Here is a 27627-nt window from a genome sequence, read left to right as displayed (position 1 = left end):
ATGGATTAACACTATGATTTGTCGTTAATTGCACATGAAGGCATTCAGTTGGATATTTTCAAGCACACAGACACGCAGGAACCGCTGCAACAAGCACGAAATGTGGTTAGTTGCGAAAAACAGTTCCCTGCTGTCACCTGATCTGACGCTGATCATTTTACATATTGCCATACACGTGTGTATGTACGTACGTACGTACGTATGTATGTATGTCTGTGAATGTTTGTGTATAGAGAGTGTTTGAGAGAGCACTTATGCTTTGTGTATTTATATAATTACATAAATTTACATAAATTTGTTTTTGTCTATGTACATATATGCATGCATGAATGTATTCATTTTATGTATGTGTGTTTTTCTTTGCGTATTCACGTATGTGAGGGGGTAACTATACAAGTATGTATGTAGAATGAGATGGAAACATGTGAGTTAGAAGCTGGTGCAATTTATACGTTCATGAAGCTGAAAATATGGCTCGGTCTGATTAATTAAGTCACCGCTTCAATGAGCCAGCCGGTTGATGATGACGTTGTCGTGTTAATGATTACGACCCTATTACTGCTGGTGATGATGATGGCGATGATGTTGAACATTATTTTGAAAGTAATCATAAAAAATATTTTTATTGCAGTTGAGAATATTTCCGCCAATGATGCTGAAGGTGTTTGTGCTACTAAGATTTCAACATTGTTGTTTTGTTGATGATGATGACGATGGTGATGACGATGATGATGTTGGTGTTTTGATAATGATGATGGTGATGGTGATGATGATGGTGAGGGTGATAATGATGGTGGTGATTTGATAATGATGATGGTGATGATGATGTTACTGTCAATGCAAATATACTCAATAGATATAAAATGTTGAGGGCAGACCAAGCGCACATGCTCACATCTAGGCAATGTAAACAAATAATAATAGCCCAATTTAATAAAATAAACAAATAAATAAATGGCAAAATAATAATCAAATAATTATAAATAATCATAAATATTATTAAAAAATTGCAATAAAATAGACCGAGAGGTAGAATACTAATTAGACAAGAATTGTTGAATCATGTGAGAGAAAAAAAAAACAGAAAAATAACCTCGAAAAACAAAAACGCAAGTTAAATTGTAACGAAACATAAAATTTCACATAAAACAATAATAATTCTAATAAATATGTTGCTTACAATGCTGACAGTATGATGATTTTGACAATATGATGACAGGAAATGAATGGAACATGGCATAGTATTGTCAGCATATTATACATACATACCTGCCAATGGGTTGTCTGAATAAATGAATTATAAAATGGTACAATATTTTTTAACTTATGTAAGATCTTACTCTACATAGACAACACATTAGCATCATTATAATAATTTAAACAAAAAACTCTCGGAAAATTTTCTATAAACGTAGAAATGAAGTAAATTTAAGTGTAGGAACATTCGCATGGAATGCATTTTATGCGTGGGATTAAGTTTATTGAGGCGGGTATGAAGTTATGAATGAAACGTCTTGTAACATCTGCACCTGCGTGCATTCCATTGTGACTGGAGCGTTCCACGTGCTTAATTATTCAAGATTTTCTGAGAGGAAGGTTTTATGAGGTTGTTATCGTCTTAAACGTTTCATCGAATGAACCGTGAAAATTATACAACTTAAGTTGGGATTTTTTTTCTTTTTTTCCTCTTGAATTGGTTTGAATTAAGGTTAACAACATTTACAAGAACTCACGCAGCTGCAACATGTCACGTGCACTGTGGCGGATCTTGAAGCGCCGAGCGCTATTTGTGTTTAAAGTTGGATAAGGACGTTGTTTTGACGAAAACGACAACGTTAGCAGAAAGTTTAGTTGCCCACCCTTAAAAATGGTGGCACCACCCTCGTGAAAATTGAAGCCTTTCCAAAAAATTTGTGAAAAGTGTGAAAATTTTTCTCTCCCAGTTATCAACTAAATTTATTTTTGCCCTCGATCGTTTAAATTTTTTTTTGAAAATTTGTTCCCCTTCCTTGTCGAAGTTGTCTAGATCGGCCACTGAACATGCAACTACAAATATCCAAAATCGCTATTAACCGCCATCAGTTTGACATGGTCAACGGTCCGATCATATTTGATTCATCAATAAAGTTTTAAAAAAACGTGAATATTAATTATATTTATTAAAAAAAATTATTGTAACAATTTTATAGAAATTTTTTCCATTGCTGCGACCGCATTCCATCCTCATAAACAACAAGCGCCTAAAATGCTCCGTCCATCAAAACACTCACATCAGTCTCTTCGCATTAAATGTGATTCAGAAAGTAATTTTTGAAATTCACAAATTATTGCCAAACAAATTTTTATTCGGGAAATGTTTAATTACAATCACAAAAGTTAAAAATATTTATTCCAATTCTATGCAAGCAAGCTGTTGTTTCAATAATTTTTTTTACGTTGGTCTTAAAAAAAATCAGAATCTGACAGATGCATAATATTTTCACCTCAGAGGGTTAAATTTTTTGAATGAAATTATCCACTGCTGAAAATTAAATCAATATATTTTTTTTCAACAACTGATGAAGTGTGTGTTGATATTTGCAGAAACTAACTACCTAATAAGTGAATGTGTGATTGGATTGGAGCGTAAAAATATTAAGGCCCGTTGTATGTAACTTTTCGCCTTTTATTTTTTGTGTGTCAACTGCACAATTAAAAAATGCTTCTAACATTTTGAAAACATTGTACAAATTTAAAAATTTTAAGAATCAATTTTTGGAAATTTTATAAGACGGCAAAAACTAAAAAGCTTTAATAATCCAAATAACTAAGATCGTTTGTGAATAAGAAACGACTGCTGGGCTGAGTCTGGCTGGATTAGTTTTTCCTTCTTGCTTGCTCAGGCGAACTTATCTTCAACATTCCTCAACCGAACAAAAAAATGAAAATGTCGTACATCTTTTTATAAAATATTACGACTTGTTAATACCATGAACTCATAAAAAAATCTTCTAAGTAATCAATACTTGGTTGATCGTTCGGTCGTTCTATGGATAGATGTTTCTAGAGTTTGAGGACCGATTTATTAGAAAAAGATTATGCCATTCTGGCTGATGTTAATTCGGTTGATGTAAGTTCCACAATGATCAGTTGAATCTTCTCCGTCCCATCATTTCATTCTTGTTATCCCATTATGAGATTTGTAAAATAATTTTCAATGTACACATTTTAAATAATTTTAATAATAATAATAATAATTTGAAAAATTTGTTCAGTGTTTATATAATATGAAAGTATAATGTGATGATGCATTAATAGTTTAATAGATTTTATAAATGATTAATAAATAAATTACTCGTTTCTTAGATCTAAAATTGTAAAAAAAAGTACAAAAAAATATATTTATTGTTACATAACTTTTTACCGTAAACAAACTCAAGTTGTAAAAAGGCCAACGAACTTGTGAAGTGAGTCGAACGAAATGATCGAATGAGCACATGAAGAACACGCCCTGCCAGCACTTCACTCACAAATTAATTCACGTCTGACGCACATCTCAGCGCAAACAATTGAACATGTTTGCGTTTCGTCAAGCAGGAAATGTGTGCTTATCTGTGCGAACGGCTAAAAATTAACAACGCAATCTGCTCTTTCAATTGGTTGCTTGATGTGCGATACTCACATGGAGAAGATGATCATTTGTGATGATGCACGCGTGGACCATTCTTGCCGTGGGAAGTTGTTTCAAGTTGTTCAGTAATAAAAAGACAAGATGGAGCAATAAAGTCCTTGAACATAGAAATTCACTCCCGGTATAAACAAGGCGGCCTTTCAAGTGCTCATCATTTGTTTATTCAGATTTTATGGCGAGGCTGAGTCTTGTGTGGCTCAACTGTGAAGGAACGCTGTGTACATACGTCTGCTCACGTGCCATTTTATGCCAAATATAATGTTTTAAAATACATTTATGTGCATATTTATTATTTTTCAAGAATTTTAAGAAAGCTGTTTATAAATGTTTGTCAAGTAACAACAATGTATCATAGATTTAAACATGTGCACTTAATTCATCACAAAAACAACAACAACCATAACAGTTACAACAACAACCACAACGACAATCCATTATTAACCGTGCATATTAAATTTTATTCTCGCTATCTCGTTCGTGTGGACCTTTGAAAAGAAGGTAACCTCTGAAGATGAATAATGCGTCGTTGATGCAGTTTGTAAGAGGTGAACTATCCCAGCTTCCAGTTTTCGAGCTGTATCATCCAATTTCATACTGCAAGTGTTGCCAATCAATAATGCTGATAAATGTGCTTATCATTTTTTAAGCTTTTACATCTTTGTTAGAAATGCTCTTTTGAAATTTTCATCATTGGCACGTTTCTACAAAGTGGACACTACAAGGCGTTGTTCAGTTGAATATTCCAAAAGAGTCATTTGAAATTATTTAGCAAGTCAATATAATTTAATATTTTATAAGACAAGATCGTTGTTGAAGTCCATTTTTTGTTTCTTTCTTACAATCCAGTTCCATCCCTCCAGCAACTGTACCTAAAAACAAAATACGATCATTGAATGCTGAAATTCAAATAACAAAATTAATTTAAATAAAAAAATGGGTTAATATGGTTAAGCAAATAATTGTGCGATACCTATTTAATTTTATGAGTTTTCAGTGTTCAAGTACTTATAAAGTTACGTAAATGTGTATGCATGGATGTGTTTGTGTGTATGTGTGAGAGTGTGTTTCTGTGGGGTGTGTGTGCTTGTGTCTGTGTGGTGTGTGTGTGTGTCTGTGTGTGTCTAAGTGGTGTGTTTGTGTCTGTGTGGTGTGTGTCTGTGTGGTGTGTGTATGTGTGTGTATGTTTGTGTTGCCTAAGTGGTGTTTATGTCTGTGTAGTGTGTGTGTCTGTGTGTATTTGTGTGGTGTGTGTGTATGTGTGTGCGTGTACAGATGCCATATGGTATGTTCGGATGTGAATAATTTTGTGAGTTCGTTGTCCCGCCGTTTTGTTTATTTTGTACTAACAATTTTTCAGGATACAAACGTCTCTCAGTCGTCAAACATTTGTCAGAGATTTCCATAGAATGATAAAAAAAAGTTGGTCATATTCTTATCAATTCAATTTTTTATTTCATTTTTTCTTACGAGTTTTATTCTATTTTTATACTTTGTTGATTTTATGTGTTGTATCGTTGTTAAGTCTGATGATGAATTTGTAAGTTGTTGTTTTGTTTTAAGCTAGAATGAAGCTTGTAGGTCTGATGGTTTATAATTATTTCTATCGTGTTTCAAGTTTGTGTAGTTTTATAAAATATTTCTAGCAACATATAAAAGATTTAATAATAATTAAAATTAAAATTGCTGTAGGAAACGTTGTTGGACATTTTTAGTTGTATGAAGTTTTTTAAATTTAAACTTTGAGAAACTTCAGACAGCCAAATAAAGTTCAAATTTGTTTTGGGATTTAAAAATTGAGTTCGGTAGGAAAACTTTCTAATTTTGAAAAGAAAAACTGAGAATAGAAAAAATAAACAAAATCTGAAGCCATTATTTATTGTGAAAACAAATATGTTGCCTTCACTTGGCCTCCATTCAAACTGGTTGATGACCTGCAATTTTTCATGTTGCCCAACTCCTCCAACGTGATGGACAGCCGCGGTTACAACTTATTCTCTACTCTACAACTTATTCATTATTCAACAACTTGTTCTCCACTCTGCAGCACATTCTGCATTTTACAGCATATTCTCTATCCTACAACTAAATCTCCATTCTACAATTTGTCCTCCATTCAACAACTTATTCTACACTCTACAGCTTGTTCCCTATTCACTGAACAATTGAAACGTAAATTAAATATTACAAAACTTTTTGAAACGGAATGATTGATTGGGCAGAATTTATCAATCGCAAACATTTCAAACAACTTCTTGAACGGCAAAAAACAACGTTAAAAGTTTGTAAGCAAAAATGTGCTTCAAAAAGAACCGAAAAACATGCCAACAACATAAACAAAGTTCATTCAAATTTTTCTTATGAATTTTGAACAAACTTTAAACAAATTTTCACAGAAGAAAAACAAACAAGCTATTGCAAACAACCCACTTCACTGCATCGTGCCGTATGATCAGCCTACCTTTTACTCTGCCGAGAATGTTACCACCATATCCCACATTACAATTTACATCTGATAAATTAAACCAATAAATGTAGATACTCATTAACTAAACCAAATTAAAATACATTGGAAGTAGTAATAATTATCAAATAAGGATTTTTCTGTTTAAAATCAATTTAAAAAAGAAGACACAACCACTTTACATATTCTTGGACAGGTTGATCATTCTACCAGTCTCCTGTCTAGATAAGCACGATATTACCTCCAGTGCCCAATCATAAAACTTTTCTCAATCGCCATCAAACTGTCTTGAGACAAATTAATTACGAGAAGGCTCTGGAACGCTTCAACACTTTGACACTTCAGTGCACATTCACGTGCATGTAACAACAACAATTTGTACACACACCCCTACACAAAGTACACAAATATATATATATATATATATATATATATATATATATATATATATATATATAGTACACAAAGTACACAAATATATATATATATATATGTATATATATATATATATATATATATATATACATGTGTGTGTGTGTTATATAAATTTACATATTTATTTAATAATAAGTTTAGTTATTTACCTAGTTACACGTTTGAATATATATGTAGATATATTTATATATAAATGTGTATATATTTATATACATATATATCATAATGTGATTTTCGTCAATAATTGCATTTCTGAGTCTTAGAATATATATATATATATATATATATATATCTATATTGTCAGAATTATGAAATAATACTGACTAAAAATACTGCAAAATTTTCAACGCGAAATTTATTCACTCGATAGGTGATGACGATTTTCTTTGTTTTGCAATTTAGATGACGTCATAAATTATTACAAATTATTTTAAAATTTAATTAATACTTTTTCTGATTAATTGAACATGCCTTGTAAATTTTTATATTTTAAAACACCCGAAACAAAATCTAATTTTGCCTTGATAAGGAAGGGTGTGAAAAGAGGGAGACGGGGTTGACTAGTGAGGCAGCTTCGAATAATCAGTTCCTGTTCTGGTATCTAAGAGACTTAATGCGTGATTCTATGCTCATTGGCATAGTTTCAGAAACGTCTTAAGTTCTCAAAAGTGGATTTGGTACGAGACTCTATGCTCATTGGCATAGTTTCGCACGCGTACTAGAGTCACACAATTTGTTTCCAGTGTTGTTCTGACTCTTGTTGTCTTGTGTTGGTCGTGCGAAAGCCGACCGACCGACTGACAGACAGGCCCAGTGAAAACAGGCCAGGGTTGTGCGAAAGCCGACCGACCGACTGACAGACAGGCCAAGTGAAAACAGGCCCTTGGTCGTGCGAAAGCAGATCAGACTTGACGGCCCAGTGAAAACAGGCCAGGGTTGTGCGAAAGCCCACCGACTGACAGACAGGCCCAGTGAAAACAGGCCTTGGGTTCTGTGAAAACGAATCCGCCTCCTTCTTTTGTTTCTTGTGCTATTTGTCGACCTAGGGTTCTTTGCTGGATTCTATACTCATTGGTATAGTTTCACACGCAGCTTGCAATTTCCATAGGCTCCGATTTTTGTGATTCATTTTTTTTATTTATTTCTTGGAATTGTATCGACATCACCATCGGATACACACGTCGAGGTTTTACGATTAAACGGCAACAAACATATCCCAAGTTGAAGACCCCAACAAGAAGAGTTCTAATTCCTGTATTCCAGTTTGTTCATTGACATTTACATTATTATAGAGTTCATTAGTTCAATTCCTTTTATTTACTTCCGTCGATTAATAAAATTGTTATCGAATATTTTTCTTTACGCGTTCGTGTGTTACTCAGTAAAATCATATAATTCGAAAAAGCCCAGTGCCACACAGGACTGGTCGAACTCACGATAAAAATATACACAAAAATTATTGTCGGACCATACAAAAATTCCCTGAGAAAGATAGAGGAGGAGATTACCTCACACCACCAGCAGTTTTAATTGTTTAAAAATCTCCTTATCATTTCAATTGTCTTCATTTATAAATTTTCCGACAATTAGCGCCCAACTTGGGCTTTGTCATCCTTTGAAAACCTCTTATCATTTTAATTTATTATATTTTAAAATTTCCGACAATATATATATATATATATATATATATATATATATATATATATATATATTGTGCACTGAAGTGTCAAAATGTTGAAGCGTTCCCGAGCCTTCTCGTATATATATATATATATATATATAATATATATATATATATATATATATATATATATATATATATATATATATATATATATATATATATATATATATATATATATCTTAACTCAGAGCTCGCAAGAGTTCTCTTGTGGATGCTAAATAATAAACTGCAAATTAATTTATCAAAAACTTATGAGATTCTTTTTGGTCCTAAAATTGTCACCAATTTACTAACATTATCTATTTTCGACAATAACAATTTGGTGGGTCGATTGGATAAGTTAGTCTTTCTAGGTGTTACAATCTCAAGCAATCTAAGTTGGAAAAAACACACAATTAGCATACCAAACGAAGTATCTAAAAATCTAGGAATAATCTATAGACTAAAATATCTCTTACCAAAATGTGTATAACTTAATTTATACTATTCTCTTAATTATCCTTATTTCACTAATTATATTGTAGTTTGGGGTCGTTAAATTAAGTTTCATATTATTATCTTAAATTGATGTTTATACTTCTTTATTCGTATTTATTATGACTTGAAAAAATATGATCATATTTCAGATTATTTATCGTTGTCTAATTTGTTGTCTATTCCTAAACTGTACGTCCTCAGATTATTATTATTCTTGTTTAATGTTATAGTTAAGAAAAAATTTGTTATGTTTAATTCATATTTAATTAAATCTTCTGAATTTTGTAAAAGAACAACTCGGCACACTCCATTATACAATTGTATTGCCCCTCATACTGCTATATTTTCATCTTCAGTTTTTGTTTTTGGTTTAAAACTGTGGTCAAAACTACCTTGTTTAATTTTAATTTTGTTATTTTCATGAAGGTATATGTTTTTATTTGGTTTGTTTGAGTGGCCGTACAAGCACGTTTGAGCTTCTGTGTCTCCATGCTTTTTTTCTGAATAAAATTGAATTGAATTTTTTTTAAATATATATATATATATATATATATAATATATGCGTAAAAAATCATGTAAATTCAGATTGTGAATGACTCGTTGGAGGAGACAATGGATCGGCAAATGGAATGTTGTTTGCAGGTGTTTCGTATTTTTCATTTCTTCCTTCTCCCAAATTTTTCAAGTTGATCGACAAAATTGTTGACTATCTATCAACTTAGGCGCCACAAACATTTTGCTTTGCTATCATTTGGTTCTACAGCAAAGATGAGGAAATGAAAATGTATGAAGCGTGTTTTGGTTTCATAATATTTTATGTTGTTGGTTTGAAGATTGAAAAGACACTTTTTTGCTATTCTGCCATTCTAGTTATTATTTGTACCGCTATCATTGCTGTTGAAAATTTGAAATCGGGAATCAATAATACAATCAACAGTTTTTAATGAATAGTTTTTGTAACATTTCTCAGTTTTGTTGTTCAGGCTGGTTGATGCTGAGACACATTCCATCCAGCATACCAGTCATTTTATTTCACTGAAGTTATTTCTAAAGCGGGTGAATTCGTGTCGATATGAATTTTATGAACCAGCGATTTCTATTTGGAGTTACATGAGAGAGGTGTGGGCGGTGGAGATACTTATTGTACGTAGTTCGGCTGATGGGAAATGACAGGGAATCTCTTGCGTATCCATGTATCAACTATTATATCATTATATATTATGTCCATGTATCAAATATTATATTGATAGTTTCATTCGTTGTGTTGTGCAATATTTAAGCAACTTCTACCGAAAAACAAATTTGTTTTATTTGGTAAATTTGTTCTGATGCCCTTCTAAGCATTGACGTTACTCGAAATTAAAATATTTTGATAATATATTATAATAGAATAAGAAAACATTTTGAATGGCCGGCACAAGACTATTTGCTATTTAAAATTAAAAAAATATTCAATCATTGCAACTGAAACTTAAAATATGTTCAGGCTAAATTTAAAAATACTGAAATACGGACAAAAATCGTTCTAATTTCTATAAACTAAAAAAAAACAGAGATTGTACACACATAGGCACCGACCTCAACATTATTAGACAATAGACAAAACTATAAAACAATCTCTGATGTGAAGTTTTTGTGGGTGTCTTTCGTTCATTATTTAAGTGGAAAGAGGGCAATGTTTTACGGAGTGTTGGAGTCAGTTGGAGTTGGAAATGTTTGCTAGAGTCTTAATATTTTGAAGAGCCGGAGTCAGATATTTTTCGTCATACACTGTTGCCCTGGTGTTGATTGACTTTTTATTGTTGTCTTTGCCTGTGTTCATTGATTCGGATTGGTCGGATTCTTATTCCAAAAAATTATAAAGTGTAAGAGGCAAACATTTTACTATATTTTATCACACACGTATTTGCAATCACATAATTCGCTGTCACAAATCTGCTACCAATGTTACATTTTACCAATATAACCTCATTAAGTACCAAATATATTTTTATTCTATTACATCAAATATTTCACCAACAAAACCAGAAGAACACATGTGACGGTTTATAAACAGGGCGTCATCACACCAACACATCAAATATCACGCAGTAACCATGTATGTTTGTACATTCCCGCCAGCCAAAGTGATAAATCAACTGACCAATAAGTTATTTAATGAGGCATGCGACTTTCCATATTTATGTACTTATGCCATCTATGAGTTATGTTCGTCTGTGTGCTGAGTTGTTAACGGAAACTATGTTCATTTCTAGGAATTCGATATTGTTTGGGTGTCAATTCTTCATGTCTGCGTGACTGCGGATTATTTACAGGATTGTTTTGTAACCAAATTTATGAATTTTGCTTACCGGTTCGTGATATTTTTATGAAAATGGCATTATAAATAACCACAATATTTAATCATGCTCTAATGCATGCATACATGCAACAATGAATTTTTCTATCAGAACTTTTAAACTAATTTTAATTTATCACACTTTTTGTATGAATATATTTCAAAATCTTGACCTCGCGACCAAGATGCCGAAATTTAACACTGCTTACAAACAATACTCACAAAACAAAATAAGCAAAAATAATAAGCATATAAATGTCCATACACACACACAGCTTTCAAAATTTATTAATGCATACGTATCAATTGAAGTCGCTTAGAGAACACACACGCGTGCACATTGCAAATGGAAAGACGGATCCCAAAGTTTGTCTTGAGGATGATTTTTGTAATTTTATAAATTTTGAAAATTTGTCTAATGTTTGTTTATTTCTTGGGTATATTAAACAAATTTTTGTGTCTATTACAAGATTATGCGATTAATGCGTCTGCAAAAAAATATTTCTATCTTTTTTGTTTTGTTTCTTTGAAGTTTATCGGGTAATGTAGTCCGGTTTTTCCTTATACATACACACTACACAAACACACACACACACACCACGCATACGCACACATACTCTTCTTTGAAAACAGCCTCCTAACACGTTCAGCATACACACACACACACATACATACACACACACACACACACAATACACATGAAAACAGCCTCTCCAAGAAACAAACTCTGCGCATAATGATACACGAATCAAACTGCAAAAAACATGAACCGCTGCACGGAAAACAAGCTTCAACACGTGTGGGCGTTTAATATCCAGTGGATGGAACGTGATAGAAGAAGGAACGAATAAATCGAAGGCTTGAAAGATATGAGCATATTTTCAGACGAATGGATGTCTTTGTTGATAGTGACATTGCAAGTGTTGGTATTTGTTGGCCTGTATTTTGCAAATTTATGTTGACGACGTTGTTGTTTGTTGAAAATGGCTTGTTGGTGATGTCCGAATTTGATGGAAGTGCGCTTTCTGTTGTTGATGTTGTTGGCCGGTTTACTGGTTTAGTTTGGTTTACTCGTGGTAATGTAGTTAGTTTTGTTTGTTTGTTGACATGTTGTAATGACTTTCGGTCATGTGCTGTGTGATGATTCGGTTGAAAACAAACCGTTTATCATTTACAATAACTTTGGCCTTTTTGATATGATAGTTTGAATAATAATTTACAGCGTATAAATTGTTTTTAATTTTTTATTTTTGTCTGTAAAAGTTGATTGACTTGTTTTTTTAGAGTTTTTTCTCAAAAATTACAAAAAATTGAAAAAAATTTCAAAAAACTGGAAAAATTTAAGTATGCATTTTGCTACAACTAAAAATGTTAAGTAGAAAAATACAAAAATTTCCAGAATTTTGTAAAAAAAAAATATTTTTTGAGCGACATTTTTCAGTGAACCACTTTTTCATTGGTAACACAAATTATCAAATACCTTCCAACCTATGAATGGTACAAAAATTCGAAATTCTTCAAAATTACATTCCCACATTTACGTTCTAACAGTATATAGACTTGCAACCAAACATAACTGAACTTTTAATATAAAAATTAGCCAATAATTGATCTGAAGAACATAGTCGAAATTAAAAATTTAAAAAAATTGAATTAGAGAGTAACTGATTGTGTTCTCAAAAAAGGTGAAAATGAATGTAGTAAGGGTTTTGAAATAACCGGAAGAATATTTTCTTTACTTTGCATCTTATCAATCACAAATTAACATGAATTAAATGCTTGTAGGAAGTGGCCTAGGTTTTAACGTATTTTATGCAATAAGAATAATTTTAAAATCAAACACGTTTGTATTTTGTTTAAAATTAAATTATAATAAATCAAAAAATGTTGTAATGTTTTATTATTAATATTCCATCATGTAAACCACACAAACACACATATAAACATACACACATACATGAATATGATTTGGAACACAAACATAAGAAGTTGATAAAGAAATTTGAAAACTTGAAAAAGAAATACAACAATCTGATAGCTTCAATCGAATTTGACGAAACACACATACCACACAAACGCACACACACACCCAGACAACAATGATATAGTGATTTAGCGGTGCAGTATACATACATCTGAACTTATCAAGTCCGAATAACACAAGGTCGATGTATTTATTTATTAATCGTCACAAGGAAGATTTGATTTTCTTGATTCTAACATCATCTAGCAGAGAGTTTTGTGCGGCTGTCGTGTTGGACATCCAACGTGGAAGTGGTCTTGGATTAGCTGTTTAGTTCATCGAAGTAATTTGTACGTTCTGATCGTTTCTCATAAATATTTACTTCTATCGGGGCCATAAGATGTTAGAGCTAAATTATTTTTATGTTAATGTTGAAAGAGAGAGAGAGAGAGGGAGAGAAAGAGAGAGTGATAGGAAAGAAAGGAGGAGAAATATATGAAATCAAAAAATCTTTTCTTGACAGTTGCTCGCCATCATTATGTGTTGAATCCGGATGCTACTGGCATATATATTTTTTATAAGTAACATACAAAAAATTTAACACTGTTGTTGTCAATTATTGGTTGAAAAAAATTTCATACAATGTTAATGTGTCAGTGTAATGGTGCAGAAAGAATTATGAACTCCTACCAAGTGAGGGAACTTCCCACTGGATTGAATATTGTAATTGGCAACTGAATAACGCTAAAAGTGCTGTGATATTTAAAAAAATGGTAGAGACAGAAAAAAGATAAAAAAAAGTAAGAGAGAGAGAGAGAGAGAGAGAGAGAGAGAAAGAGAGAGAAAGAAAGTGAAGGAAGAAAGGAACAATGAAAGCAAATGATGTCATTGTTATATTTTTAATGTTGTTGTTATTGTTTTACTGGCACGGTTACTGATGGCGTTGTTGTTGTTTATGTTGTTATTGTTGTTGTTAATGTTTATGTTGTTATTGTTGTTGCTGCTGTTGTTGTTGCTGTGTTTGTATGGTCATTGCTGTAGTTGTTGTTATTGTTGTTATTTGGTCATTGTTGTTGTCGACGTCGTCGTTGTTGTTGCTGTTATTGTTGTTGTTGTTATTATTGTTGTTGTTATTGTTGTTGTAGGGTCTTTGCTGTTGTTCCTGTAGAGTATTTTGTTCCTCGTTAATGTAGCGTTCATATTTTAATTGTCATTTGGGGCTTCTGCTGATGAATTTTCTCTCAATTTATTTCTTCTCTTTCTTCATTTTATACATTCAATTTTTTGTTCCTTCGTTTCTTCTCTCTTGTTAGCCCTATGTTTTGTGTTTGTTTGTTTATCTGGTTTTTATATTGACTCGTTTGTTTGTTTATTTGTTTGTTCATTCGGTAGTAAATTCAGCAATTTGTTCATTCACTTCTTAGCAGATAGGTGTGTCCTATGTAACGTGCATGCGATATTTCTGGAAAGTTGTGTTATTATTTTTCTGCATAAATGTGTAGATGTTAATTTTTATAAGTCAGTATAACACTCAGATTTGAAGACATTGGGAAGTATATGTGACCGCTGGAGAGATTTTGTTCTATTCTAGAATGACATTCGTCAAACTATCAACTGAGGTTAGTTTTGTTTGTTTGTGCGTGTGTCCGTGCGTGCGTGCGTGTGTGTGTGTGTGTGTGTGATACGTGCCATTGTACGGTTAGGAAATAAATGTAAAAGTCACGCAAATCCGACACTGCTATAAAATTTTGCTGCTTTCATATCACAATTTTGCACCAGAACTCATCATCAACTGCAACTGAAGCAAACGACCGCGAAATACTATCAATATAACCTTCTTCAAGCCCATAATGAATGTCGTTTATAATTGATATGATTGTTTCTAAGATGAGTCATGGTTATAAGTTTATATAAGTTATAAGTTTAACACATGATTCAAGGACTTAGTATGAAACATTATTGCATTTTATTCGATTTAGAACATTATCGAAAATTTTACCATCCATATGACGTTTTTTGTTCTCTACAAAAAGAAGCTTTGACATATGCAATGCTGCTTACTTATTATTCTATACTTCTAAAATGATGACAAATTAAGGAGTAAATGAGGTCTAAAAGGCCGAAATTAATTCCGGCTTTTTAGCTTAGTGAACGTGATAAAGCTGTTTTTCTTTTGGGAAAGATAGTTTTCTAACGAACGTGCGCTTGTAGTTTTGTGGTTTTTGTCATTGTGCAGATGGGAATTATAGAATTAAAAATTAATCAAATATATATAAAATACATTATTTTATACGTTTTGTAATACATTTTTAAATGCCAGTTAAATAAAATATCTACATGGAAGTTTGGTTGATACTGCGTCTCCAATTAAGGACATGTGTTTGAAAAATCTTTACATAACTAAGCAAGCTCACGAGCTCGTGCACAGAGTGAACAATAACTGTGCGAGAGATATAATAAAAATCTTCAGATAGGCCGCAGACAAATTTTCTCATCACTTCCACTCCTCTTTGCATTGTTTCGATCACCATCAAGCAAGCGTACATAGAGAGGCAAAGTATTATAATATTACAGGCGACTTGATTTATACCGAAGTTAATGTCTTTTTTAAGGAACGCAGCGATCGATAGCGCCATCAACGCCATTCATCTGTCGTAAAAATTTCATATCAGGTAATAACGTTTTGTTTGAAGACGTAAAATAGTAGGGAATAACATTATAGCTGATGTCACGATAACAGGCAGTGACAACACAAAAACAACATATCCTGGGATCAACTCCTATCTTATGCTGTTGTTAGCTCAAATTTTTTTCTTATATTTCGATTTTTTGCTGTGAAAAAATCGAAGAACCACTTGTACCGTACCATGCTCTGCTTCTGTTTATTTTTTACTCGTTTTTTGTCTATTTATAATCTATTTTTTAAATGATTTAATTGTATATTAAAGGTTTGTAATATGAGGTTTATATTAATTTTTATTATCTGTTATTTTATCATTGTTTTTATTATTTTTATCATTTCAAATATTCTTTCACGTGTTGATGCATCGTCATATCTCAGAGGTCGATCCTTCTTGTTTTCCTTGTTTCTTTCTTTATGAAAAAAGGAGTTGATTCTTATCTTTATATTTACTCCAGCTTTTTTATCTCTCTCTCTCTCTCTCTCTCTCTCTCTCTCTCTCTCTCTCTTTATCTTTTCTTATATTTTTTCTTCTTCAAATTCATTATGTATCATAAATTTTTAAACTGTTTAAATTAACACGAGCTTCACTTATATTAATTACATCATTATTGACTTATTGACTTACTTCTTACTTATGAGTTATTTTGAATTTTTGTTTTTTGTGTACAAGAGAGTTAATTGGTGTAGAAGTTTCATATTTTAGTTAAAATGACATTACAATTTATCAATGACATAGCATAGCATGATATGACAACATGTGACTTGACGTATCATTATATTATATAAGGATGGCAGATCTTTTTGATTAAGATACCAAATCTCATATAAACCAAGTCTGAGCATAATTTTTTACAAATTATATGTTAAATACTTTGACATATTCAAAATCTTCCCGTTAGAATGCCATCTCTGGTTGAAAACAACAGCCTGTTAAATTGACGCCCTCCAAATGACACATATTTTTGTCCAAGTGTCACATTGAAATATTTTTATTCAATTTTGTTACAAGTCATTCTTTTTACTAGAAACTGTTAAACATCAATACAGGCCTGTCAAAAACATCTAACCATGACTATATGAATTTACAATTTAAAAATTAAAAACCTCAGCGTTCATACGGCATGCGGGATTATTATTGAATTATTTGAATAAACATTTACTGAAACAATATCGGATTCTTTGCTTGGATTTTTTGTTTTATAACTTTTTCAGAAGTAAACGCGTACAACAATCAATCAAAATCACAAACTCTATATTTTTTCGTGATTTTATTTATATTGAACAAATTTTCATACATAAAACATATTATTCATTTATTAACGAAAGATTTTTTTCCATTAAAATCTTAAATTGTTTTTTACGGCATCAAAAGAGGCAGCGTCATCCAGGCAAAATGATTTTTATTAGTCTTAAAACAAATTGAACTTTTGTCAAATGTATGATGAATTTGTTCGGAATAATATTCATATCAATTTTTTTTATTTATTGTCTGTTTAAGATCGTTCCTAATGATAACAACTTATCGCATTAAATATTTTCAATCACGAAGCTGAAATTTTTGCATTGAACAAACCTGGAAAATATTTTTATTTTTTATAAAAACAAATATATTTATTAAAAAAATTATTTTTGAGTTATTTTAAAATTTTGCAACTATAAAATAGAGGTACAGTATGAATGCTTGAATCTTATTTTGCGACACAATAATGAGGTGCTCAGTGTTCAGCGAACTCCTCGGACTTTTTTTTATTTTCTTCGAAAGCCTCAGTCAAATATCACGCACAGTAGAAATAAAGCATGAATAAATGTTATCGCTACGTGACTTTTAATTGCAAAATTATTTCGTAAAAAACGAGAGACGTGACAAATCATAAGTATGAACGTTCAGTTTGTTTCTGAGCAGCGTCGAGGCGTGAAGCGTAGCACGCTTGTTAGAACAAATTAACTTTGTCTCACAAGAACATTTTAACGCCTTAGATGCATTTGAAGTGAGCGAAGTACGACAAGAAATTATTCTTCCGCTCTTTTGTTTGCATTCAAATCGTATGCTTTCCTTTTCAGGGACACGTTACATTTTGCACTCAAATTTTATTTTTATTTATTAAGTTTTAGATTGATCACTTTAAACAGCAAAATTTATCAACTAGAAAAGTTGAAAAATTTGAAAAAAAAACATTATGTTGAACATTTCTTGGAGTAGATAACCCAACCGCACGTACAATACCCTGCTCTGCATTCATTCAAATTCAAACGCCCGATGTTTTGGTGTTGAGTTTCTATTTATACATTTCAAACAATTTTATAAATCAAGTTAAACAAATCTAAGAATATTATCAAATGTTACATTTTGAGTGATATAAATTTTTTAATCCTCCTTTTTTTAATAATTTTGAAATTGATTTCAATATTTCTGCTGTACAAAAACTGAAAATGTCAAACCACGCCAAAAAATTAACTTATTTAAAATTATAATTATCAAATTAATTCTCACACAAGTGAGTAATCATGATCTTTTTTGAAACATGGCCCAAACCTTTGGGGGCCATACCTTCCTAACTCTGTAAAAAAAAAACAATTTTATTCCTTCAAAATTTAAATTTCTGAAAAAAAATTATTAAGTTGGCAAATTTATTTGCTTATTTGTTCAAAGTTTACAACATTATAATATTTTCTTTATTGAAGACCAGTGTTTTTAACAAGTTATAGCGATGTAATTTGGATTTTTTTATTTTTTGTGGAGACCTCTATTTTGTGGAGGTCCTGTCCTCTATATTGATAAGAAATGTTCCCCTTTGGTCGTTGGAAAACACTGATATCGTATCGTATCGCATCGTATCGTATCGCAGAACTTCTACAGCGTTTATCATGAACACTTCGCTGTGAAAGTTGAATAAATATTTTTTAGACGATTTTTAAAGTCACCCTGACTTATGGTGTTGAGTTTTTCAGATCACAGGTAACACGATGTAACGTGCTACTCACATGGTTAACTAGACGAAATGTGTTTGGTGGCTCGAAGATGTACACAGACTCTCACGCCAACGTCTGGCTTTCGGCACTTCTTACTTTTACACAGAAATTATTTTCAAACTTCACTAATTTTAAATTAAAAAATTTAATTTTGCTAACAGTTCATAATACAATTTTTAATAAATTTGCTCAATTTTTCGAATATAAATTTAAAAAAAACTGTTATACTATTAGTAATTCTAATTTTGTAAAACGATAATTCAAGTAATTTTTTAAAGCAAAAAAAAGGTGAAACCAATTTAGATAAATCTATTACAATCAAATGAATATAGATAAAAGCATATTTGTGGGAAGAAAGCAAGCAAACAAACAAACGAACGTAATTTTGAAAAGAAACCTTACGTTGGATTGAGAGAAATTTTTAAATTTCAAGTAATTTTTTAAAGCAAAAAAAGGTGAAACCAATTTAGATAAATCTATTACAATCAAATGAATATAGATAAAAGCATATTTGTGGGAAGAAAGCAAGCAAACAAACAAACGAACGTAATTTTGAAAAGAAACCTTACGTTGGATTGAGAGAAATAATTCAGTCAAACACAGCAAGAACAAAATACAGATTAAGGTATATTTTGATTGGATATGTTAATGAAAACAGGTCACTACTGATCGGGGAGGGAAAGTTTTAATGAAACATGCTTAAATCAAATTGAATAAAATTTTAAATAAATCTTCCAATGTTTTAATTATGCTTACTGTTAATGATAATTTTGAAATTTTAATAAGCAAAACAGTTTTGTATTAATAATCAAAACTTATTTTGGTAATTGGAGTTTATACCAATGTTCTATGGATTCAGAATTTATTTTATTTAATTAACAGTGAAAAATGTAATATAATTTCTTTATATATTCTGTTGTTTTTTTTCTCTGCAGGTCAATTACTTAGGCAGATTCTGCTTTCAAATGCATTAAAATGGAAAAATTTTCAGACAGTCATCACACAGGATTATATTTGAATTTGTTATATAATTTATTTATGAATATTAATCATTAATAATCCAAAAGGCGTCAATTGTGACTGGTTTCGATTTATAGATAAGTTAGGTCACCTCTTTTAATTTTATGGAGCAAAGGTTCACTCGGTAGTAGTCGGCGGACCCAGAGCAGATGCAGAGGTGCATTTTCTCCAAGCTATCAAATCATGTATAAAAGTGTTTGCCGGACAAAACAGAAGGAAAAAGAAAGAAAGGAAGACAGCCAAAAAGATGGTTAGATGATTTGAAAAAAGAATTGGTCATAAATTGGCTCACAGTAAGAAAAAGAATCATCTATAAAATCTGTATAATGATGTACAAGGCTGTGAATGGGCTTCTGTCAGAATATTTGGCAAATAAAATAACTTAGAAACCAGCTCCTTCAAGTGGTCCAAAGTGGAGATCTGATAGCAGCAACTTGCTTCTGGTGCCATCAACTGATCTGCGGATTGCTTCGAGAGACATCGCCGAGTAGGGACCACTTGTTTGGGATGGTCTGCCAAATACGCTTAAAACGCCAGGATTGAAAATTGGTGGCTTTAAAAAAAATTTGAAAACACATTTATTTTCGTTATAAATAATATCAATTTATTTTAAATGATTAAACCATTCATTTATTTTATTATTTTACTGTTATAGATAATGCTTCTGAGATATTTTTTTTTATTTAAGCGTTTTATAGATTTACGATAATAATAATAATAATAAGAAGAAGAAGAAAAAGAAGAATAATAATAATAATACTAATACTAATAATAATAATAAAAAGTGGAACAATTTAGTTAGAACGAATTATTTGTCAATACATATTAAAAAATTAAATGCCATTTGTTGAAAACATAAAATCTCCCGACTTTAGATAGTTCTTAAATATTTAAAATTAATATAAATTATATATTAAAATATTTACTAATCGCTTGTTCAGTTAAAGTCGCCTTCTCAATTAGATAACTTTCTCCCGAGAACAATCACTCAGTAGTACAATGAAATTGTACTGTATAATTGCCAAAAGCCTCTTCAGAAAGGTGAGTAGTAGACTATTGCCACAACCTCAAATTAGGATGGGATAATTGTATTAAAAAGAAAAAAACTAGTTGAAACTATTTTAAATCACTTTCATGTTTTTCATTTTCAGAAGCATTTTTTTATTTTCCTCATAAAATAATTATTTTCGATAACGTTAACAAGTCCACTACTCTATTTATCTTCATTCAGCCACTGTTCTCAAATTAAAATTCTGCAATAAACGCCTCTATCGTTTTTATTTCCTAACACACATACAATTTTATAAACAACTTTTGAAAATCTTATTGCAACAGAAGGTAAGTTACTATGCACTGAATAGTTAGAAATCCATCATAAATTAGAAGAATCAACTTTAGTTACATTTTAGGCCAACATAGTTAACTACTTTTATAATTTTTTCATTTAAATAATTAATTTTTATTTGTTAATTATGAAACACAGACAGTTTATGGTTGTGAAAAAACAAACTTCTCTTTATTTATTTACATGCATATTTTAAAACAATTTGATGTTTAAAATATAAAATTAATTTTTTTAATTTTTAAAAGTCGTTTTGCCGAGCCGAATGATCATGTTGATTATCAGTATGTCGCTGGGTTTTAATTTGTTGAAACAAATTATATATTTTAATGTATTTTTTAATTTATCCAATAAACTAAATAATACATTTACTTAATTTATTATTATACCTCAAGTATATTATACAAAAGTAAGAAAATCATATAATCAAAAAATTGAATATTTATTAACACTACTAATTCTTCTCAGACAAAACAATAAATCATAACTTGTATGTACGATGGTTTTCATGGAATGGACATGATGCAAATATCATTTTCAATTTTGCAATAGCGAGTTTGCCATGGCTCCACTGTTTAAAAACTAAGATACTCTTCAATTTTTTGAATAATTTATATTTGTCGTTGAAATTTATCTTTTTTATTTATTGATTCATTATTAAGCTGGATTAATTAATTAACTCATGTATTTAATTAAGTATTTAATTATGTATTTAATAAAATATTTAATTAAGTATTTAATTAAGTATTTAGTCTAGTGATAACAGTAATTTTAAATATCAGATAAACTATTAAATTATTGAATATTTCTCACATTTGCTAATTCCAATACATTTGGTCATGAAACAAAATTTAACGAAAAATATAGGTAGATACAATTATTCGTAGATAGGCAGACATACAACTTTTAACTTGATGGGAGGTAATGGTTCTTGGGAAATGTGACAAGAAAATTGTTGTATGAATATTATTATTATTCTCAAAAAATCGCAAAATAATATACATTTAGGTTGTGCATAAATGTATTCCTGTATATGTAATGTACATAAGTATGCCTATTCATCATTTCTAGTTTCATTATAACCCGGTTAAAGTTTTTTAAAGAAATGTATACACATAAAATAATAATAAATTTTGTGTGTTCCGCCAATTAATTTTTTTGTATGGGAACTATTAACTTTAAATTTTTCCTTATTGACAAGTTATCATTGAATTGTTTTGCATTCAACTTTCCAATGTATGTTTTATAATTATTAATTGTTCAAATCTGAATTTAAATGTTATGTTATTCGGTTTCAAACTGTTGCAGTTTATTAACAGCAATATTTTGCCAAATTTTAGTATAAAATGAAAAATGAAACTCAGGATAAAATGCGAAATTAGCAAAAAAAGTGGTCAACTTCTAGCTCTCACCATAGAACAATTCTGCCTACAATACACAAAAAAATTTTGAACGTCTTCTACCTCTTAATACAAATAAATATATTTATTCTAATTTAACTGCACGGTGATTATCATTTTAATTTAGCTGCACGTCAAATAATATCCAGTGTTTTAGCTATTTGCATATAATGAAGTTTTTATTTGTGTTATCTGTGCAATCGCTTAACATTCTTCATGGTAGAAATTAGAAAATTGATAAATAATTTTCTTGTGAAAAAAATAAAAATAGCTTCTGAGTTGAAACATGTTAAAACCAGATGCATTTGAAGATTGAGCAAGGCAACTGACGTTTGGGTGAAAATTGAAAATAAATTTTTTGAAAATTTTTAAACAATGAATTTTAACAATGAATAATGTTGTAGATAATGATTGCTTGAAACACATTAGTTTGCAACCCTCAAATAAATGTGAGAATTATTCTTGTCAATTATTCAGAACGTGAGCAACTAATGTAAAATCATTTGTTTTGTATCTAGGTTATAAACCCATCAAACAATATTTTTCATTGCTAGCAAACAATTTGTAGCCAATTTAGTTCATTGCTAACAATTAGTGGAAAACATTCAGTAGGTTTTATTTTTCATTTTTTGTAGATGAAATTAATTAATTAAAAATTGTTTCTAATTACTTGAAATCAAGTTCAAAACAAAAAAAAAGTAAATTTAGTTCAGTCTCCATTTTTCAACTTGTCAATATATTGAGAGGCATTGAACTTTAAATTACGCCAACCAAACAAACAAACAAACAGCGTGATTCATTAATTCACATTCATTGTCGTCATCACTTAGTATAATAAATCTTAAAAATTAACTAAAATAGGAAACTTCAGACCTTAGACTGTCTGACCCAAACTCAAAATTGGTGTACAATTGTGTTGAGGGCTGTTTTTTATTCAAATGTCAAAAATTGTTTGTGGTTGTTGTAAGTTTAAAAAAAAATGCAAACTTTACAATCAGAACGGATTTCGGTTTTTACAAAACTGTTCCATGTAAAAAAAAGCTCTCACAACATGGAAATCTGTTTGGCACGGCACTTCACTACGGAAGTTAAACATAATGAAAAAAATATCTTATTAATAGATTGAAAATATATTTTCCAAACGAATGAAACACAAATAGTTTTTATGAAACAGGAACTAGACAGACGTTAATTTTTAATTTTTAAAATCAAAATCAGGATTCCTGATATTTAACTTAATCAAAAAAATTCTGAAACTATCAAATGCCCAATTATTATGCACGCATTGTACGTTACGTTAACTCTGATAAATTTAATGAATAGACAAAACAAATGCGAAACTGATGGTGTTTGAAAGCATAAAAAATTTGAAATTCGACCAAATTTAGACAGTTCAATTTAATTCCGGAACGTATTTGAATGGAGTTATTTTGTGACATTGCAACGAAAACGAGACTCGTCAACGCCATTGTCTTTCCCATAGCAACTTATGGATGTGAAAGTTGGACAATCAAGAAAGCGGAAAGAAGAAAGATCGACGCTTTTGAACTTTGGTGTTAGAGAAGATTACTGCGTATCCCCTGGACATCGCGGACAACAAATAAGACGGTCTTAGACCGTATCAAGCCAAAAATGTCGCTTGAGGGCAAAATCGTCTAACAACAACTCTCCTTTTTCGGCCATGTTATGCGCGCAAATTCGCTGGAAACTTCAATGGTGCTAGATAAAGTGAGTTGGACAAGAAGAAAAGGACGGCAAAGAATACGTTGGCTTGATACAATCACATTGGCCACCAAAATGACGATCTCAGAACTTAAAATAATCGTCGAGGACATGAACGCATGGAGTAGACAGATCCATAAAGTGGCCGAAAGTCGACTTCGACTAAATGGCTAATCATCATCATTTTGTGACTACAACTCTATATAATGTTAAGTGGAATTTATTAAGACATATCTGTAATGGGTTGAAATTGTTCCAGAGTCAAGTACTATTTGACATATTGTTTAAAAAGTAGCTACCAGATTTTTTTTAGTTGTTTTATTAGAACACGAAATATAATTGGGAAATGAGAAAAAATGATCGGCTATTTTTTTAATTTTGTCGAGCCTGCGGTCGTGAAGTGTCTGACCTCGCTATTGATTTTAATTATTATTTGTATAAAAATTTAACGTAACGGAAAATTAATTTAAAACTTAAAATCAATTTTTTGTAATTAACGATAAAATGAGGAAGTCTACTAAAATATGTTGTAAAATGCAAACTGATGGGAAAACCGTAACGTGAAAATGGATTGTCAGAAATGCATCAACATTTACAAACAACAAACGAAATATTTAGAAAACAAGCAAAAAATAAACCAACAACATTATATAAACAAAAATTCATACAACAAAAACAATTACAAACAATTTTGCGGAACCGATAGTTTAAAAAAGTGCGTTTTTTCATTGGAATTTTTTCAACTAAGAACAATTAAAACTGCAGGCAATCATAAAATTTAGCAAAACAAAAACAACAACAAAATCAGGCAGCGGCAATAAACACTAAAAATAACCAGCAAACTCCAACAGCAACGCAAAAAGCAAACAATAACAAACCGTGACAAACAATAAAACAGATAACGATTGGAATAAGCATGCAACAGAAAAAAGAAAAAAAAGTAAATAAAGAAAATCCAGAAATATGAACAAGCCGAAAACAAAAATACAACACGGACAACAACTAGCAAGTAAAATGAACATCAACTCACAGATGTAAGTTATAAAATTGCCATAAACTTTATTTCAAGAATTACGCTCGGTGGTTAAGAAGATCAACATCACGTGATTAATGACGTAACATCATAGCCAGCAGAGAAAGTTTTCTTTTTTGTATTTTAAATAAGTTCGCATTCGTCAGTGGCTTCTGAAATGACGTGGATATTATTAATTGAGACAACACCTGATGCCGCGGTCGTCATCAAAAAATTATCGAAGCTCTATCAAAAAAATGTAGAATTAATTAAATAAATTTGAAGTCAAACATTTTGTGTTATATATTAATAGCATTTATTATAATATAAAAAAAACTGATTCATTTATTTATTTTATTTTGTTGTTAATTAGGATTCCATCAGTTTTGTTAATTAACTGCTTCCAGTGGCGGATCTAAGAAGGGTCCGGGCCCACCGTTTTGAGCAGTATTTGTATTGAAAGTCAGTAAAACTCATTGTCTTAATGGAAAAAAGTACCTTTTCAAAGGAAAAATTGACCTGATAAGCAAAAAAATAGAACGACAACGTGATTTTAACGACATTAGCGCAAATTTTGGTCTTTCAAAAGTTTTGGCCCCTCCTGTCATCGTAGAAATACAAACATGCCTCGGCTGAACAAATAAATAAATAAATAAATTTGTATATGTGTTTTTAAAGATTCTTTGCTTACGACAGTTGGTAACTCATCTGTTTATGATTCCACAGAATTGAGTTGTGTATAACTTTGAATAGATGAAGTAATTTTTATAAAATTTTTAAAAAACTCAACTGATTTTTTAACATTTCGTTTTTTTCAGTGTAATATAAACAAATATTTTAGTTGAATGTGAAATATAATTTAATTGTTTTCAATAATGCAGCTCTAACAAACGCAAAACTGTTTGCATATGATTTTCTACACAGTTTTAAACTTTTATCAATTAAACTTTAGTCGCAGGCAGAAAACTAGGCCTCCACCCACACCATACTACATCTACGCACATCAAGTGCCTAACGCTCGTTGGTCACTTTTTAAGCAGAAAGTATTTGAACCAGGCCAAAGCGCAATTAAAACAAAACGTTACGCTTTACTTCTACTACATGAACTAACTCGTCAACTGTGTGACTGCTTAAGATTTGTTTTTCAAGATGATAATGTAAATGAAAGATACATAACAGACGGTTTTTAAAGTTAAAAAATATTAATTAAGTGGAAATTACAAAGGAATAATTATGAACAATTTGCGAACAACTTGCAAATATATTACTGTACTTAATTATGAAAAGTGGTGCAACGATAATGTTGTGAATGCGCTAACTCCTGAACTCTTCCGCACGTGAAGTGGAACACATGGAGTGCACCATTGAAAAAATATTGTCACGTGATTGCTTCGCACGAAAGCAACATAAATATTTGGAGTATGAAGGGGAGTTATCTTCGCAATTTACTCGTTATTATCAAATTTGAAATCGTTTCTTGAAAGTGCTGGCCTGTTGCAAAAGTTTTGTTTAAGTTCATATATATGTTGATTAGATTTTCAACAATGTCTTCAATAAAACGCAACACATGGCATCTGTTGTCATCACATTACCCTTTATTTTTTAGCTTAGGGAAGGTAATATATATATATATATATATATATATATATATATATATATATATATATATATATATATATATATATATACATATATCAATATATAATGTAATGTTTTTCGTTCGTATTAATCAACCGCATTTCAAGTTCAAAAATCTGAACTTATAAAACGAATCAATTTCATACAAATGAAATATACCGATTACATACCGTGGAAAATTTCACGCATTAACATGCGCGCAATTCATTAAATATTCACCAGGTTTTAATTTGTACAAAAAATTATTTACTTTAATGTACTTAACTTTATTCACTAAATGAAGTTTTAAATTTAATTAATATGAACATATATCATACATAGATATATTATTCAATGTTAAAAATTGTGTTATTTAAAAACACCACAAAATCTTTTTAAACATAACAATAAGGTTGATACCGTCTCAGATGGGTTTAGCTGGACACAGTTAAAAAACAATTAATTTCGCTGTCGCGGGATTGCGATGGACCCATGGATGGATAAGTAGATATATTTCAACGAGTTTAAAGGCCCACGTTTATGTGAATGAAACTTTATTTGCCGTTAAAATTTAAGGTTACGTTACATTTAGTAGTATTCACTTTTATTTTGTTTTATTTATTATTTATTTTATTTATTTATTGATTCATTTATTAATTTAATTAAGTCCATCGGTAAAATCTTGCATTATCAACCTAAAATTTTACTTCCCGCTTGTAATTCATTCGCCACACTTTCACATTTTTTTACAATTTTTTACCACAGACATACCATACGAAAGTGAATATTAAATTTGAATAAATTAATTGAAAAAGTGACGTTTTACTGACGTT

This window comes from Helobdella robusta, assembly GCF_000326865.2.
Source record: "Helobdella robusta unplaced genomic scaffold HELROscaffold_1, whole genome shotgun sequence".
NCBI classification, from domain to species: domain Eukaryota; kingdom Metazoa; phylum Annelida; class Clitellata; order Rhynchobdellida; family Glossiphoniidae; genus Helobdella; species Helobdella robusta.
The sequence above is the reverse complement of the archived record's forward strand: the minus strand, read 5'-3'. Positions refer to the sequence as shown.